This window comes from Rhincodon typus, chromosome 24 (genome assembly GCF_021869965.1).
Source record: "Rhincodon typus isolate 14 chromosome 24, sRhiTyp1.1, whole genome shotgun sequence".
Taxonomy (NCBI): domain Eukaryota; kingdom Metazoa; phylum Chordata; class Chondrichthyes; order Orectolobiformes; family Rhincodontidae; genus Rhincodon; species Rhincodon typus.
The window spans coordinates 35,891,859-35,908,505 of record NC_063355.1 but is presented as its reverse complement, the minus strand read 5'-3'; the positions used below and the strand labels follow the sequence as shown (position 1 = coordinate 35,908,505).

The window sequence follows — 16,647 nt, the reverse complement described above, 5'->3', positions numbered from 1 at the left end:
TCGCAGGCCCCCTGTCTCCATTCCCCCCAACCTCTTCCAGTGTCCCTCTTCCCACATGGCCCTGTCCACATCTACTGAAACCAGGTAGGTACATGGCTGCATCAACAAAACAACCAGCATCCAACTTCAGCCCCTCTTTCCCCAAGATCACCCTCGTGGCCAGTGCTTACCTACAAGGAAAAAAACTGTGGATGCTGTAAATCAGAAACAAAAACAGAAGTTGCTGGAAAAGCTCAGCAGACCTGGCTACATCTGTGAAGAAAAATCAGAGTTAACATTTCGGGTCCGGTGATCCTTCCTCAGAACAGTTCAGTAGGTTCGCTGGACCCGAAATGTTAACTCTGATTTTTATCACAGATGCTGCCAGCCCTGCTGAGCTTTTCCAGCAGCTTCTGTTTTTATGCTTACCTACACTGCCCTGCTTGGTGCTTCTCCAATCCCAGTCTGGTTCTTTCCCATGATTGATGCTGTCATCACTTGTGAACCTATTAGCAATAAGCACAGGGTAGAACCACCCTTCGATTGGAGGAGCAGCTCCTCACCATTTCTTTCCAGTAGGGTCAATGGTTGTGGTGGTTGATGGGGAGGAAAGGAGCTCAACCTTTCTCTGAGTGGCCACACCTCCCATGAGTGGTTCATTTGGGGACGAGTTCATTCACCATCCCCATCTATTTTGTGTGCTGATGACTAGTACCTGTAAACCTATGAGACACCAGAAGGAGCATGGGTATGCTGTTTCTTGTGGCACAGTGGTATCATCTCTACCTTGCAGCCAGGAGACCTGGGTTCAACTTCCTCCCTGTTCCAGAGGTGTGTAATAACGTCTCTGAACAGGTTGATTTAGAAAGTAGATTTTGTTTTTAAAAAAAAAACACACATGTTTAGCTAAAGAGAGAGAGAGAAAGTGAGAATAATGATCTTGGTAGTGTTGTCAACAATGAGAAGGAAGGTTGAGATGGAATGAAATAAGGACTATGTTGAGTAATGTAGAATGTTCCTGGACTGGTCATTCTGGGGTGAGTAACTCACCTCCTCTCTTCCCCCAAAGACTGTCCACCATCTACAAGGCATAGGCCATGAGTACGATGGAATGCTCTCCACTTGCCTGGATTGGTGTAGCTCCAACAACACTCAAAAAGCTCAACCCCCCACAACACAAAGCAGTTTACTTAATCAGCACTGGGTCCTCTACTTTCAACATTCACTTCCTGTACCATTGTTATCCATAAGCACGAGTCTGCACTGTCTCCATGTTGAACTGCAGCAACTCGCTCTCCTTTGCCAGCACCTTGCAAACCTGTGACTTTTATCATCAAGGGAAGCAGACACTTCGGAACACCACCATTTGCAAGTTCCCTTCCAAACCATACACAATTCTATTGTCATTCGTTCACAGTGACTGTGTCTTGGAACTCCCTAGCTAACAGCAATGTGGTTGCACTTCCACCACACACTGGTTCAAGAAGACTACTGACCACCACCTTCTCAAGGGCAAATAGGGATGGCAACAAATAACTACCTGCCTGGCAACACCTACATTCCTTGGACAAGTAACAAAAAAACAGGATTCCTGTTCAAGAAAGCAGTAAAAGCAAAACAATGAATAACTGCTGGTATTGCAAAGCACAATAGACATTTTCATGTCAGCGTGTCAATGTGAGCATTTGAAATCAGGCAGGTTTATTCTGCCAGCTATCATCTCCAGCAATACTGAACAAGTTGCTTTGTCAGGAGCAATTACAGCATCTGTTTGAGGGGAATATTAATACATTGCTTTTCAAACAGGACATTATTGATAGTATTTCTTTAAAAGGTCACAATATTGTTAAAAGTATTCATAATGTCAACTTTCAATTTTGATAATAAAACAGAAACATGTCTACTCTGGTTTTCAGAGTGCATCCTGAAAAGGAGTTGTATTCAACTTGAAATGTCTGTTTTTCTCTTCACAGATGTTGCCAGACCATGTCCAGAAACTTTTATTCTTATCTCTGAGTTCCAGTCACAGTATTTTCTTTTCAATTTCTTGTGGTATCCTGCAGACTTTTACATAAATATCGATCATGCTGTGGATTGTCTATGTTTCTGTTCTCTCCCATAACCTGGCTGTTCATGATCTTGGTAGAGAAGCGATGCCTCAAAGACTTACTCAATTTCCAATCTCAGCAGATCCCTCAAAGTTATAATAGATTGAGTTGACCTCTGATTTATTTTTACCACTCTTGCAAGATACATGTCCTGTGTTTTGGGTGTGGTTCAGTGAGATGGAACTGGGACAAGGGTATAAATTGATCTTGATAGCTTTGGAGAGCAAAGAAAGGCTTCAAAAATTGTGTTGGGCATGGTCCTAATAGCAAGCTCCATCAGCTGTAGCTTAACAAGTTGTAGACCATTCTGTTGAAACATCTGTGTAGAAGTGGCAGAGTTCTGGATGATGAGAATGTTTGGTAGAGAGTTGCAGACGGAATAAATAATATTTCAAATGTTTTGAGATTTGTGAAAATTATTAATTGTTGCTGAGCAGGTCTTCTTTCCAGTTTGGAGGGTTGACCAAAATTCTTGGAACTCTGTGGTACTGCTCCCATAGTAATCCTCTCGAGATCTGATTCCATCTTTGAAATAAGCACAGAAAATGCTATAAATATTCAACAGCTCTGGCAACATTCTGGAAAAGAGAAGCAGAGTTGACCTTTCATTCTTTTTGCCTTTTTTGCATTTCATTGATGTTAGGCAGGTGGCTAGGAACCAGGCTATCTCAAACTTTGCTCGCCTGATTTCTGATCAAATAATTGAGCATTGACTAAAATGGAAACAAATGGGCCAAACACTGCAATGATTTAATTTGAATCATCTAATTGTAATACACATACTTCTTCTACGTCCACAATAATGTCTTTCCAAATTGCTTTTGTCTTGTAACCAAAAGCTTTTTGTCCTCATTTGTGCATCAGCCATGGCTCAGCTGGTAGCACACTTATCTCTGAATCTCAAAGCTCTTAAGTTCAAGCCCTATACTGGGCAGTCACAAAAAAACTGATCATTTCCACATTGTTGGTTGTGGGGAATTTGCTGAACTCAAACCAGCTGCCACAGTGGCTATACTTCAAAGAATATTTTATTATCTGTAAAGCCTTTTGAGATCTGGTGACCATGAAAAGCACTACACAAATACAAATCTTTCTTCAGTCCACTCACATTGGGAAGGTTGGTGTTATAATCACTATTTTAACCACGTGACTGCATATTCACAAACAACAAGGTCTCAACTTTCCACATTTTGTGTGAAATCACATGCTCAGGTTCTGCGATTTCTGCCTGTTCTAGATTGCATGGTTGGGCATTTAATCCTCTTAAGGCGAAGCTTTGAGTCATCAGTTTTTTTTTCCCTTGAAGCACTGAGAGCAGAATTGGCTGTATGATTCACCATAACTCAGCCTTAATCCCCACACCCAGCAAATATATGCTGCTGGAGAGCTTTGCCCTGTCTACAAGGTGAAAAGAAGGTAATGAGTGGAACACAGCTACTGGAGACATTCATCCCCATCTGATATACAAAAGCTTGATGTTTAAGTGGATGAACAGCCTAACTTGATTGCTATGATGCAGCATATGGTTCAAGATGAAATAGTCAGCAGAAACAAAATTGCAACTAGGGTCCACACATTTCCACTCAAAGCATTTATCGCACCAGGGCTAAAGAATAGAGGCCAGTTCTTTATTTGAAAGTTCAGTTCTGAATGACTGCTCACAGTTTCAATGTTATATCGGTCCCCAAGGCTTGTAACATTAGAACATTATCCTCTTTTTAACTAACTGCAATGTTGACTAAAGTTGAGGAGCACTTCTGTGGCAGGTGGAAGTTTTGCACCCTTCTTTTGAGAATGTGTATTGATCACTGATGAGTTGATCATTGATTAATTGGAGAGGGATAGAAGATAAACAGCCATTGTCATGGGCACTGCTGAATAGGCTCAATCAATTTACACTAACAGAATTGATTTTATTAGTGCTTAGAGAGTTGGAAAGAAAACATAAACAATGCTGTATTAAATGATAAACCGATGTCCCTCTCCCTCTCTCCTCCATATTCTGAGCTATCCGACCAAAGTTACTAAAGTCTGTTTAGCTCACAATCTGCTTGTGATGTTGAGTGGTACATTCTCACTGAGATAAACACATTGAAATGAAAAATGTTGAAATCACAACTCCAACTCATCTGTTCCGGTTACTGGAATTGCTGCTACAAATTAGACACGGGGAAGGAGACGCTCAAAGTACAGAACTGTCTTAAACCTAATTTCTCAAAAAGACTAAAATACTGTACTTACAGAGTTCAGACACATAGAATTTTAATCTCCAGAATGTGACCTTCATTTTAACAGTAAATTTGAAATGTTCACTTAATATTCAACCCTTGGGATTTTTAAGTAAAGATTGATTTTTTTTGTGCCACGCTCAATGGAATTTTCCCTATTGAAAATTTGTAACTGGATTGTCTGTAGTAGTGAGTTTGAAAGGCGAATAATCTTACAAAAGAATGTCTACTTGAGTGATTTCAAAAGGTGTTGGAATACATGTGATGTGACAAATAGAAAAAGCAAAGAATTCACTAGACATTGCAAAAGGATGTGCTTGAGAAAGAATAAAAGGAATGAGTGGTGATTTGTTGGAGGGAATTTAATATACGATCTCTGGGAGGATCCATGTTCTGTCGGACTTTGGTGAGATGCGTGGTTGGTTGGAAATGTTATCCCACTGTCCATCAGAACATTGTCAAAAGTTAGCTTTGTACCATTGTAACCATTGTAATCAGGAGAGCAGCGGTTTATCAGACATAAATAAGAATAAATCAGATATTATCATTAGAGGCACAATGTCTTAAATCAAAAAACTTTAAACCTTGAAATACATGCAACTTTTGAATGTAGGAAATTCCAAACTCTACCTCACTCACTGGCTTTCCCTCTATAAGTTCTTTGGGCCTAAATATTTGGAAAGGGTGGCTTTTTGGCTCTGTTATCTCAGTGGATAAATCATAAATGAGAACACCGAGATCTACTTGTACTCACACTTGAGATAAATTATTAACACACAAATGTAAACTTGATGGAGGTCATTGTAAGTTTGGCCAAAGTTGAAAAGCTGGCAATTATGATTCAGGAGCTGGTTATATATTCGTGGAACTGGCCAGGCTATAAAATAGACAACCTATCCATATTCACTAGTCTTTCCGCATGTCTAAACTGAAAACGGCCTCCAAAGTGTCAGCCCTGGGTCTTCACTGAGTGTACTTATGTGGCATGTAAGTCAAAGGGCTTGGCAATTATGGTAATGATCTGGAATGCGCAGTCTCAGAAGGAGGTGGAAGGCAATTCAATAATAACTTTCAGTAGGAAATTGAGCCAATACATGAAGTGGAGAAGTTTGCAGGACTACACAGAAAGAGAAGGAGAATGAGACTAATTGGATTGTGCTTTTATTAAAAAGGCAACATAGGCAGGATGCAGCACATGGCCTCCCTCTGTGCTATACCATGATCTCATGATTAAGCAATATCACAGTGAGGGATCATGGTATGTCTGTACTGCAGTATATTTCACACTGGTTCGTGTGCGTCACAATGAAGAGTGTAGCATACAAGAGAATGTTATAGCTAGAAATATTGTGCCATAAAGATCTTCGTAGGAATAAGAACTAGAAATAGATCACACTGAGATGAATGATTTCTGAAAGATTAGTATGTGCTTCACAACCTGTTCTATGATATAATTTGATCTTTGCATCTGTAGGTTTTAGAGTATTCTTCTTAACTTCCATCCTTGCCCCACCATCACCTTAACCATTTTCTCACACTGTCTCTGCTATACGTTTTCAAGACTATTTGTGTGGAATCTGACTGCAATGTCCATTCTTCACTTTATCTCAAGACAGTGAATGTCAGTAAGCAATTGGACTGGGTTGGGCAACATCAAAGCTGAACTAGGCTGTGCCCCAATCCAACACCCATCTGTTGGCATCCAGCAATGAAGATCCGGATGCTTCTCTCCTTGTGGTGCATTGATGCTAGTGGAGCACTCACCAGGAATCAAACCTGATGCCCTTTTGGATAGTAAAAGTTTTCAGTTGCATTATAGTGACACTTTCACTCACTAGGTCACCAGAGGGCATGCATACTTAGAATGTCTAAGTTGAGAATCCTACTATGAACAAGTAGTATCTTTGTCCACTTTCTTATCTGAATACCACTTGAGTTCTGTTAACATTTGATCCCCAAAGGTGAATATTTCAGATTTTCTCTCCAAGATTCCATTAAGAGGGCCCAAAAATGGACTTGGGATTTGGATTGATGTAACCCTAATGCAAACAGGTAATTCCTTTTCACTAGTTCTGTTTTGGTTTCAGTTGTGTTAGTATCACAAACTAATATCCATAGGAACATTTATATGGGTAGTGCCAGCTAAAGCAGCTGAGATGACTATGATGTTATGATAGAGAATTTGATGCAAAGTGTCTCAGGCTATTTCTAATCAGCACTCGACTACAGCACAATAACAAAGTAGAGCTGACACATAGCAGGAATTGTACAGAATTCACCATTTTGTGAAAAAAATACAGCAGCACACAGTCCCTCTCTCTCTCTCTTTAATCTTTACATCTGAAGTGTGATCGTTTGACTGGGTGAGGAGACATTTAAACATCCTTGATTCCCGCAAACTTCATCCATATTTTCAAACATGAATTGCCACTTTGAATTCAAATGGGAAAAGATATATCACCAAGGTTTATTGATATTACTATTGTCTTTGCTCTGAGCGTTTCTCTATTGTTCAATCCTAAAGTTCTGAAAGTTGTCATCATACACACGCTTCCACATCAGTGTTGAAATCTAATTTAAACCCACTGTTCAGTTGTTCCAATACAGTGAAATTCCTTAAATTCTCCCTGTTGTTTTCAGTCATCAGACTTTTAAAATTCAGATTTGACATAACTGTGTTTATTCTTGGGTTTTCTTCACTCTTTCTAACCCTACACAATTAGATTTTACACTTCAGTTAGATGCCTAAATTTTTATTAATAAAATTATTGATTAACTTCAGAATACCCTAAACCCTATCTCAATAATTTATATTACAGGAGAAAAGGGTGCTGATTAGTTGGTAGGTCAATTCTGATTGGCCGAGGCATTGTCGTGGGGAACACAACAAGGTCCACATGCTTCTGCGTAATTCCAGTAGGCTGTAAGGCTTGGACAAATTTTCTTCTCTGCTTATGACCATGTATCTCAATCTGTATTGTTGTCAAATAACTGGCCAATGCTTTCCGTTGAGGTTCTCACAATGAATGGAGACTTGGGTAAGGTATCACCAAGGTCTCAATGGAACCAATCCCCAAGCACAAATCAGTGGATTCAGGCAGAAAGAATGCCTTTAAAAGGAAAAGGAGCAAATCTTAAAAAGCAATCTCTACCCTCAGTCCAATGCAGAGTCAGAGTTGTTAACATGCAAAAGGAGGCCGAAGCTCCTTGCACCAGTGTCAACAAATAAATGACAATGATTCGTGACTTTTCACACAGTCACAAATCCGGGTGTTAATTACATTAGAAATTATGAGAACTGGGCCACAGCTAGAAAATCACTGTATTTTTTTGAAAGGGTGGTTGGAAGAATAATTAAGGTCAAGCTTTGTCTTTTATGATTGTTTGTATAGTTATTGCTCTTTGAAATCAGGAACTATGAGTCCTTCTGATAATATAATTCTAGGCAGTAAAGTCATTGGTTTCTGAATTGTACCCTGTGGGTGAGAAGGACCATTTCCTCTACAAACACCTTTGATACAATAAATGAGGTTACAAATTGCAACTGTATAATTCTGCAAGAGTTACTAACAAGTAAATATTATGATGAATATATTTAATTCAAGATGCATTTTTCTTTTTGGATTTTAAACTCATCACCCTACAAATATGCAGCTGGTTCTCCCTAAACTTATTCCCAGCTTTGTCAGCCTGCTTATGTTATCTCAAATAAATTTTCTCAAAGGAAATGACAGCAGCAACACTTAAATCAGCTGTTATCTTTATTCATGAGCTTCTGAGAAAAGATTATATTGTAGCAATCAAACTGAATTTGTTCAGTATCTGTGTTTTTAAAAAAAAGTGCTGTAAGACTGATGTTTGTTAACCCTTTGGGAGCATGCAATACTTTGCCTTGAGAGTCCTTTTATTGATTTGTAGTTTTCTTCATTCCTCTTTTCAAGGGAGAATACAGACCAATAGCTGCCGGGAGCCATCCCCTATCTTACCCAATTGTATCTTTTATACATGAACCCAGACTGGCAGGCATCACGACAGTCATATTATGTCCTGACCTAATGTTAATGTACCAATATTTAATTTGGAACAGAAAGCTTTGATTGTTTTTTCTCTGTCTTTCTCTACCTTAAGGACACTATGCTTAAGTGTAGTTTCTGTATTGCCAACATTCAGCCACCTCAGCAGGACAGATCAAGGATCCAACCTTTGATGACTGCTTCTGCATAATGCAGTAATGTTGTCCTCACAAATGAGCTATTAAGCAGTACATCACGAGTTCTTCTACGGTTGCATCTTCATATGTATACAATAGCTATAGCAAGTTCATTTCCAGAGATGCTCCCAATTTGAAGAGCAACAATTTGCTCATGGTGACTTGGGTCTTAGTGACAATGGGTAATAAATTTGTTATAGTGTATTGCATGAAGGTTAATGGAAGACTGACTGTGATTCTACCCAAGTTGGCTTTCAGTTGAGTTGTATGCAGAATAGATGACATATATATAGGGTAGGAGACATCTCTCAATGACTTGGGTACAAGGCAGTAGATACCTGACTGTTGGTTGGCTGCTAATGGTATTATTTGGCTAGCACTTCCTGATTTATTTTGCCTAATCTCTAACTAGTCTTAGCCTTTTTTACTTAGTATTTTTTATTTTGCACAATTTCTTTTTGCCTAAGTATCTCAATATTAATGGGAAAAATGTAGATTGCTTTGCATTTCCTAAATTCCGCAAATAAACAAAAGCATCCTTCATTACCAGGGTTGACTTCAGGTCTTGTTAAATGTCGAGTGCAAGTTGAAAATAAACATTTTCACAGCAGGCCACGAAGGAACAATCAGTAGAAAAGTAAGGGGTTGGTACATTTGTTTTGCTACAAATAAACACCAGTGTTTTCGTTACATCTTAATAGATATCAAACTTAACTTCGATTGAAAAATATTTGGACCTTTGACATGCTGGCTCCCTATTTCTTTGATATGCAAACACTTATTACACAAAACTGTGCATTTCAAACCATGCGATGCCCATGATTTTTCCCACATGATACATTCCTTATCATGTATCAGCAATCAGAACTGCAAAGTGCCTTCCCCCAGGAATGGAGATTATGTAGGGAAGTGATCAAACCACTGCTGAGATAATCTGGAGATTTAGCAGAGCCTTGGGAGCCTGTCAATCATCTGGATCTCCATTGCAAGACAGGGGGAGACTGGAACTGAGGAGGGGGAAAATGATAACGTAATCCATATGCCCAGTAAAATTCCAAATTAACATGCTGCTATACACATGTCTAAATGAACATATTTATGTAAAACACTTCAAAGTATGACACACAGCAAATTGCATTTGAAGCACAAGCTATGCATAGGAAAAAATGCAATTTTAAAATGTTGAGTATCTGAAATTCCATTACTGTGGAGGAATGACAAGAGGAAACTGATTATTTCTTTCTCTACCAAGACAGGAGAGGGTTTGAGAGGCAAAGACATTCGGGAATGAAGTTCCAGAGCTTACACAACTGAAGGCACTGCTGTAATGTTGCAGCAAGTGAAATGATGGATGGACAAGAGACCAGACTTAGAGGAACATATTGTTCTTGTAGAGTTCTATTGCTGGAGGACATCACAATGGCAGGAGAGGTGAGGATGTGGAGAGATTGTTCTTTGCTGGACCAGGAGAAAATGTAGGGTGGTGAGTACAGGGATGAGGGATAAGCAGAACTTGTTGTGAGTCAAAATATGAGCAGCAGAGTTACTGGAAGGTGGAATATGGGAGGCCAGCCAGGAGAGCACTGTTGAAACAGTCTGTTCTGGCAGGTCACAAAAGTATGGCAGAGGTTTTCAGCTGTAGATGGTCTGAGGCAGGGGTGTAAGCAATGAAACTGGAATTTTAAAAATGTTCTATTGTAAGTGACATAATCTGTACATTTTTAAGTGAAAAAGTTTGGATCAAAAGAAAGTTTTATTTTTTGTTTCCCGAGAAGTGTAGTCACAAAGTCATTTCTTCAGCCTTTGTCACTTAAATTTTATCTTTTGCCTTAATTCCAGCTGATTAAACTTCAGACTCCATCAGAAAGTGTTTGTCTTCCCGATAACTGGGGAAACTCTTGTGTTGCACTGTGCAGACAATTGGCGGTGATTTCACTTCTTTTTATCTCTATGCAGGCCTGACATTTTCTCTCTCTCCTTGACCCTTTTACATGCCCACTCTGCTATCTGGAATAATGTCACAGGCTCTTTAGGCTCTATTCATCAGAGCAGAAAGAGCTTTGTGCTGACATTGACAGAAAATACCATCTGTCCCTCTTAGGGGAATGAAAGCTTCAAATGAACCCATCACAAGTGCTTTTTCTCCCCTTGCTTGCCATTTAAATACGAAAGTGTGATCATAATTAAATTCCAATAGAAAGTTGAATTACTGAGACATTGAAGAACAGGAGCTGTGCTGACAAGATGCCTCACACTGTCGAGTTAAGGCTTTTTCTTCTTAAAGAGGTGGTGTAACAGGATGCATTTTTTTCAAAGGTAAAAGAATCCTCATTTCAGAAGCCTGTTTAAAGCAGACAAGAAACATTGCTGTGCTATACATCCCCAAGTCTAATTCTGAATTTTCCTCCTCTAATGTACGTCTCTCATGCTGAGCAATGACTCTTAAGTCACTTGTCCCCTCCAGCATCTTGTCTTTATATAGATTTTAGAGCACAGAAACAGATTACGTAATGCAGTTGGTTTGTACTGGTTTTCTGGTTCACCCAGGTCTCCTGCTGCTCCATTTAATCACAATTGATCTGCATGTTCTTCTGATCCTGTCTCCATTATATACTTACCTAGCACCGCCTTCATGGCATATGGTTATGATCCCACAAATTAGACTCCAGGGTGAAACCTGACTTGATAGACCACAAGTTTTACTTGTAACTTGGTTAACATGGTGGTCGGTCATTGAATAGATTCACAGAGGCTGCCAATGTACTTTTAGCAAAACAACACAAGTTTATTGCACAAAAAGAAAACAAAGGTGTATATTAGACAATTTGATCTTATCATAAACCTTTTTCTAGTATCATCCTTGACAGACATTCAACCCCAATTAAGTATCACTCCTATGTTCACTTTGAAATTTCTAACTGACCTGATTAGGTCAGTTTCCTTTCGCTAACGTTCTGCACATTTATCAGATGTCATACTCTCCATTACCGTCTTTCCCAGAGAGACACAGCCATCCAGCCTAACTCCAAGGCCACAACCCTCCAATATATCTTCACTCCTCTAATTCTGGCCTTTAGTACATCCACCATTGGTAGCTGTGCCTTCTTTTTGTCTAGGCTCTAGAATTTTCTCTCAGCACTTCTCTGCCTCCTTCAGGAAATCATTTTAAATCTATGTCTTTGATCAAACATTTGGCGATCTAATCTCATAACCTGCTTTGTGGTTCAGTATCATGTTTTGTTTCATAAGTATTCCAGTCATATGCCTTGGGACATTTCACCACATTAAAGGTACTATCTAAGTTGTTTTTAAAAACTGGAATAGGTTCAAGGAGCTGTATGGCCTACTGTGATCTAACCATTCTCTGCGTAACAAGGTTTCTCCTGAATTCTTTGTTTAATTCATTCATGACCATTTTTTTACTTCCCAATAGGTCAGTCCTTGGCTTGAGCTTTAGTGAATATTGACAGGTTAATGATCATCAACCATGGTTAAATAGCTAAGCCCAGCCCTGTCCTAACTCAAAGTGTGTTCTTGCCAAAAGACAATAAGGCAGAAGGCTACTATTGCTTTACCTCTATCCAGACCGTAGAGCTGTTCTCTCATTAGAGAGAGATGACTGGTGGTGGTTTAACCTGAGGGTCACCACACCTCAGGCAAGGAGAGATGTTGAGAAGGAGAGTCCTTCATGATAACCTCAGCTGGCGCAGGAATGAACTTACACTGTCAGAATCGCATTGCTTTGCAAACCAACCATCCAGCCAAATCAGCGAAACCAATCCCTGGACTGAAGATAGTAAATCATATATGTCTCAACATCATGACAAAAATGACACACAACTCCTATCTGTTCTGCAATTAAAAATGTTTTCCTAATAGATCCTTCCATGGAGGTGATGTTTCTTTAGTAGCGATGACTCTTTTCAGCGATGAGGGGAAATCTACTTAAAGAGGTAGAAGAAAAGTCCATTGGCCATACAGTGCTGACAATTCCTGTGCTCTGGTTAGCTGGCTTGTTGCTGTCACACACATTTTTGCTGAAACAAACAGCAATGGAGCTACTCAACATTACATTATCTTAACTTTAAACTATGGGAATAAATAATAAAAATATTATTTTATCTGAAATGTAAACCAATGTTGCTTGTTTTGCTATCTTTGATTTCTTGTAATCACCATCAATTTTTTATAAATGTTTTTCTTCCTGATTTAATCAACTCTAGCTTTCATAATCTTTTTAGTTTAAACTTTAGAAGCTTCAGTTTTCCTGTTTCCTCTTTCTCCATCTTCTCAATGTCCAATTGGGAAGTGGGAGTCTGTTTTGTAAACAAAATAACATTTTCACTGCTTGAAATTCATTTTAGAAATGTTTCTTCAACCAACTGGAGGCTCTGATGTCACTGGTCAGTATTGTGTGTGCTCTTTATCTGAACTTGGCAACCCTTTGGATGAACTCATTGCTGCTCCTGACTTTGTCAACTAAGTTTATTCAATTTTGCCAAATGTATTTTCATAGATTTGAAGCATCCTGTATTAATGTTATTTATTGATTCATGTTCATTCCTTCACACTATTGGAATTAATAACAGCTGTATGTCAATGTTATTGTTAGGTAGCACTCTTTAAACAACATTGGGAGGTGATTTTAAATTCACTGATGAGTCATTCTGAAGTCCCATTTACTATATTTAACTACGTCAATTGCCAGATTTGAATTGCAGTGTAATGTGCCTTTACAAATTTAATGGACAAAATATGTTTTTGGAAATAAAAGAGCTCTCGGGGATATTTCAAGTTACAGACTATGTGCTAAGGAATGCATTGAGGACTGGTGCAAGTGTAGTAAAGATTCAATGGTGAGAGATCACGTCAAGTAACTGGAACCAATGTGAAAACCCTTCAATGTGAATATATGAGGGAAATGTTTTAATATGCTGTAAATCTAATAGCCTGTAGGATCTGTATTCTACTATCTCAATTTTGACATTTGGATTGTACTCAATGTGGCTTTATGATTTTTGTGAATAAAGTGTGTTTTTGGAACAAAGAAAGAGTCCTTAGACAGCAAAAGTCAAACAGAGATCTTTGAGTGTTAGTTCATCTTATTTCACTCGGAAAGATCTGTTACCATAGCTGCCAGTGAGGGAACCCCAATGTTGCAGAAGGTAATGATTCTAAAAGTATTAATGTTGACATTACATTGGTTCCACCCGATGTTAAACATAGTCTGTGGGCAGAGGTGAGAGTTCCAATCCCGTGCACCAAGATTTAGATCATTTATATATTATGGAAGCAGGGGTCCCACTCTCTGTGCCCTGGAAACCCCACTACAACCCTCCCAGCCTGAAATATACCCCATTAACCATTACCCTCTCTATCCTATCCAATTTTGTATCCATGGTCCTACTGTCCCTTTTATTCCAATACCTATAGCTGGCATTACTGTGCAATGCCAACACATCCAAAGCAGAAGCAGATTAGATCCATTTAGAATTCAGCCATGAGTGAGTGAACTGTCGTCTTGTTGTGGATCACATTCTTTAAGAAAGGAATACTATCAAAGCACAGTTTCTGGAGGCTAAGTGTGTGAAGATTAATGTTTAGATTGTATTTAATTCCTTTGACTGTTTATTTCATTAGTTAAGCTTTTTATTTTAAATTTCATATACAATGCTATTGCTAAAAGAGCAGAGTAAGAAATTAAATATGACATGCTTTTTACAGCATCATATTAAAACCATAAGACAAATTTAGATTAGAAAAAGGCACAGGAATACTCCATCCCTTTCTCATGGGTTAAACACAACAATCTCACTGTGCCTCACCAGAATATATTGGATAAATTAACAAGCTCCCAGTTCAGAAATTCACAACTTAATGAACACAATATGGCTTTAATAGGTGAAATTGGTTATTGGAATCCTTTTTAAAATGTACAATGTTACAAAGAACTGTGGTTTGCTTTAAAAATCATTCCCTGCCTCCATCCCTGTTGATTTCCTGCACAAGGAGGTGAAATACGATTGACTTCTTAAAAAGAGCAGAAGAGACAGCTGATTGTCAATGTGATTGCAGCTCATTAAGTAGAAAAATTCTACACTCTCTATCCCATTATAAACGTCATTGCCATGAATTCTCTAAGTAACTGGCAGTGGCTCTCTATACATTAGAAATATAATTTTATAAGGTAAATATTTGTAATTATTTATATTAAAAATGCCAAGGGAATATTTATACAGCATTTGACTGCTTCTCATATGTATCATTACTCAAAGATGCCTGTTTTTCTCTTTCAAAACCTTCAGCTCTCTTTCTCTTTTCATTTAAAAGATTTTATCATCTCTTGTCTCCCCACATTTCCTCCAAATGCTGTTTTTCACTGACTATACACTTTGCTTCCAATGATTCCTGTCACTACACACCTCCTCCTCAGTACTCATCACCCTGTGTATGGGGAGGAAGCAGGAAAGGATGATCAACTATAATCATATTGAATGGCAGGGCAGGTTCAAAGGGCCAGATGGCCCATTCCTGTTTCTATCTTCTATGTTTCTATGTTCGACCAGAGCAGGTAAGGTTGACAGATTTCTTTCCCTGAAGGCCATTAGTGAATCAGACATTTTTATGACAATAGATTCATTCATAGATACTGAGACTAATTTCCCATTCTGAAATAATTGCTGTATTCCAGGAGTTCAATGCTTTGGCAAGAAGAAAGGTAACTGTCTATGTTACGTGGATGAGGGAATAGGGTTGCAGGTGGGTCAGGTGGCAGATGAAGAAGATAGGGTGCCAGGTGGGTAAGGAAGTAGTGTGTGCTGGTGGGTGAGGAGGCAGGGTACAAGGTGGGTGAGGGTGGTAGGATGCTAGGTGTGTGTGTGAGGGTCACAGGTGAGTTGATATCGGGCAAGGTGCAGGTGGGTAGGTGAGGGGATGGGTGGCAAATGGATAAGGACTTGGAGTTGGCAAGTGAGTGAGGGAAAAGGATGGCAGGTGGCACAATGAGAGAATAGGATGCCAAGTGGGTAAGAGGGCAGATTGGCAGCTGGTTAGGTGAGGGTGTCAGGTATCAAGTGGGGATTGAGTATTATGGTGGGTGCCACATATTGTCGGGGTTTTGTTGCCAGGTTGGTGGGATGGAGGGTCAGGTGTTGAGGGGAGAGTCAGGAGTGTTGTTTGGGGGGGAGGGCATCAACTATTATGTCGGTGGGGGTGGTGTTCAAGTTGGTGGGCCATTGCCCATCAGATGTTTTTGCTTTGAGCAGTTACCATGTAGTCAGTGCTCCATGCCGTGAGGTGGTTCTGGCATTCAGCTTACAGGGTACGTTCAGTATTGGACTATCTTGAAACTGGAAATTCTAGTCCTTATATATTATTGCAAACAGGTAGTTATATATAGACTCCTGTCAGCTCTTCACTCAGAGTTTAATCAAACAATGGGCTGTTGTTTAGTTGGGGACTAAGCCTTCTGCTGCTAATATTGAGAAGAGGTAAGAGGAGATTAGTGTTTGCCTAGAATTTCCATCTTCCCTTTCCCACTTTACGCACAGACAACTGAGGTAAACATTAAACAGTGTTATAAACCCAAACTCAGCGCAGACCTGCCAATCCTGCGCTAAGGTCCAGATAGAATGCAGGTATTTTGTGAGTAAATTAGAATGAATAAAATGAGTTAGAAGTAATATTAGCTTTTGTAAGCAAAGAATGTTAACTTTGAATACTACCCTGCCTGTGTTAGTTAATTTCAAGGGGAATGAGAGTCTGGATGCTACCATTAGCTTCATCATTCCTGGAAAGAATTAACCAGAGCTCCTGCTTCTAATGATGGTATGCTGGAATGTGAAAGTGTGGGTGTTTGCAGGAAAAGAAAGCAGCAGAACTGAGAAAACAATTCCCATAACTCAATAGAATCCACACAAAACAGTAGCCACTTGGTTGGAGCGTTCGGAATAAACCTGTACCTAGCCAAATTTGTTTTAGAGGTAGCAGGAACTGCAGATGCTGGAGAATCTGAGATAACCAGGTATAGAGCTGGATGAACACAGCAGGCCAAGCAGCATCAGAGGAGCAGGAAGGCTGACGTTTCGGGCCTAGACCCTTCTTCAGAAGGGTCTAGGCCCGA

The 16,647-nt window shown here is 39.4% G+C and overlaps 1 protein-coding gene across 6 annotated transcripts in view; it reads left to right on the top strand.

Moving 5' to 3' along the window:
• mvk (mevalonate kinase) overlaps positions 1-16,647 on the top strand; it is a 50,716-nt gene that overhangs the window by 32,489 nt on the left and 1,580 nt on the right. For 2 of the 6 annotated variants that reach the window (XR_007264667.1, XM_048611518.1), the window contains one exon: positions 9,778-9,956. The gene's annotated coding sequence lies outside the window, so the exon portion shown is untranslated. Of the gene's footprint in view, positions 1-1,952; positions 2,053-9,777; positions 10,256-12,889; positions 13,471-16,647 lie in introns of those variants that run through there. The other 4 variants (XR_007264668.1, XR_007264666.1, XR_007264669.1 and 1 more) reach the window with 4 other exon arrangements.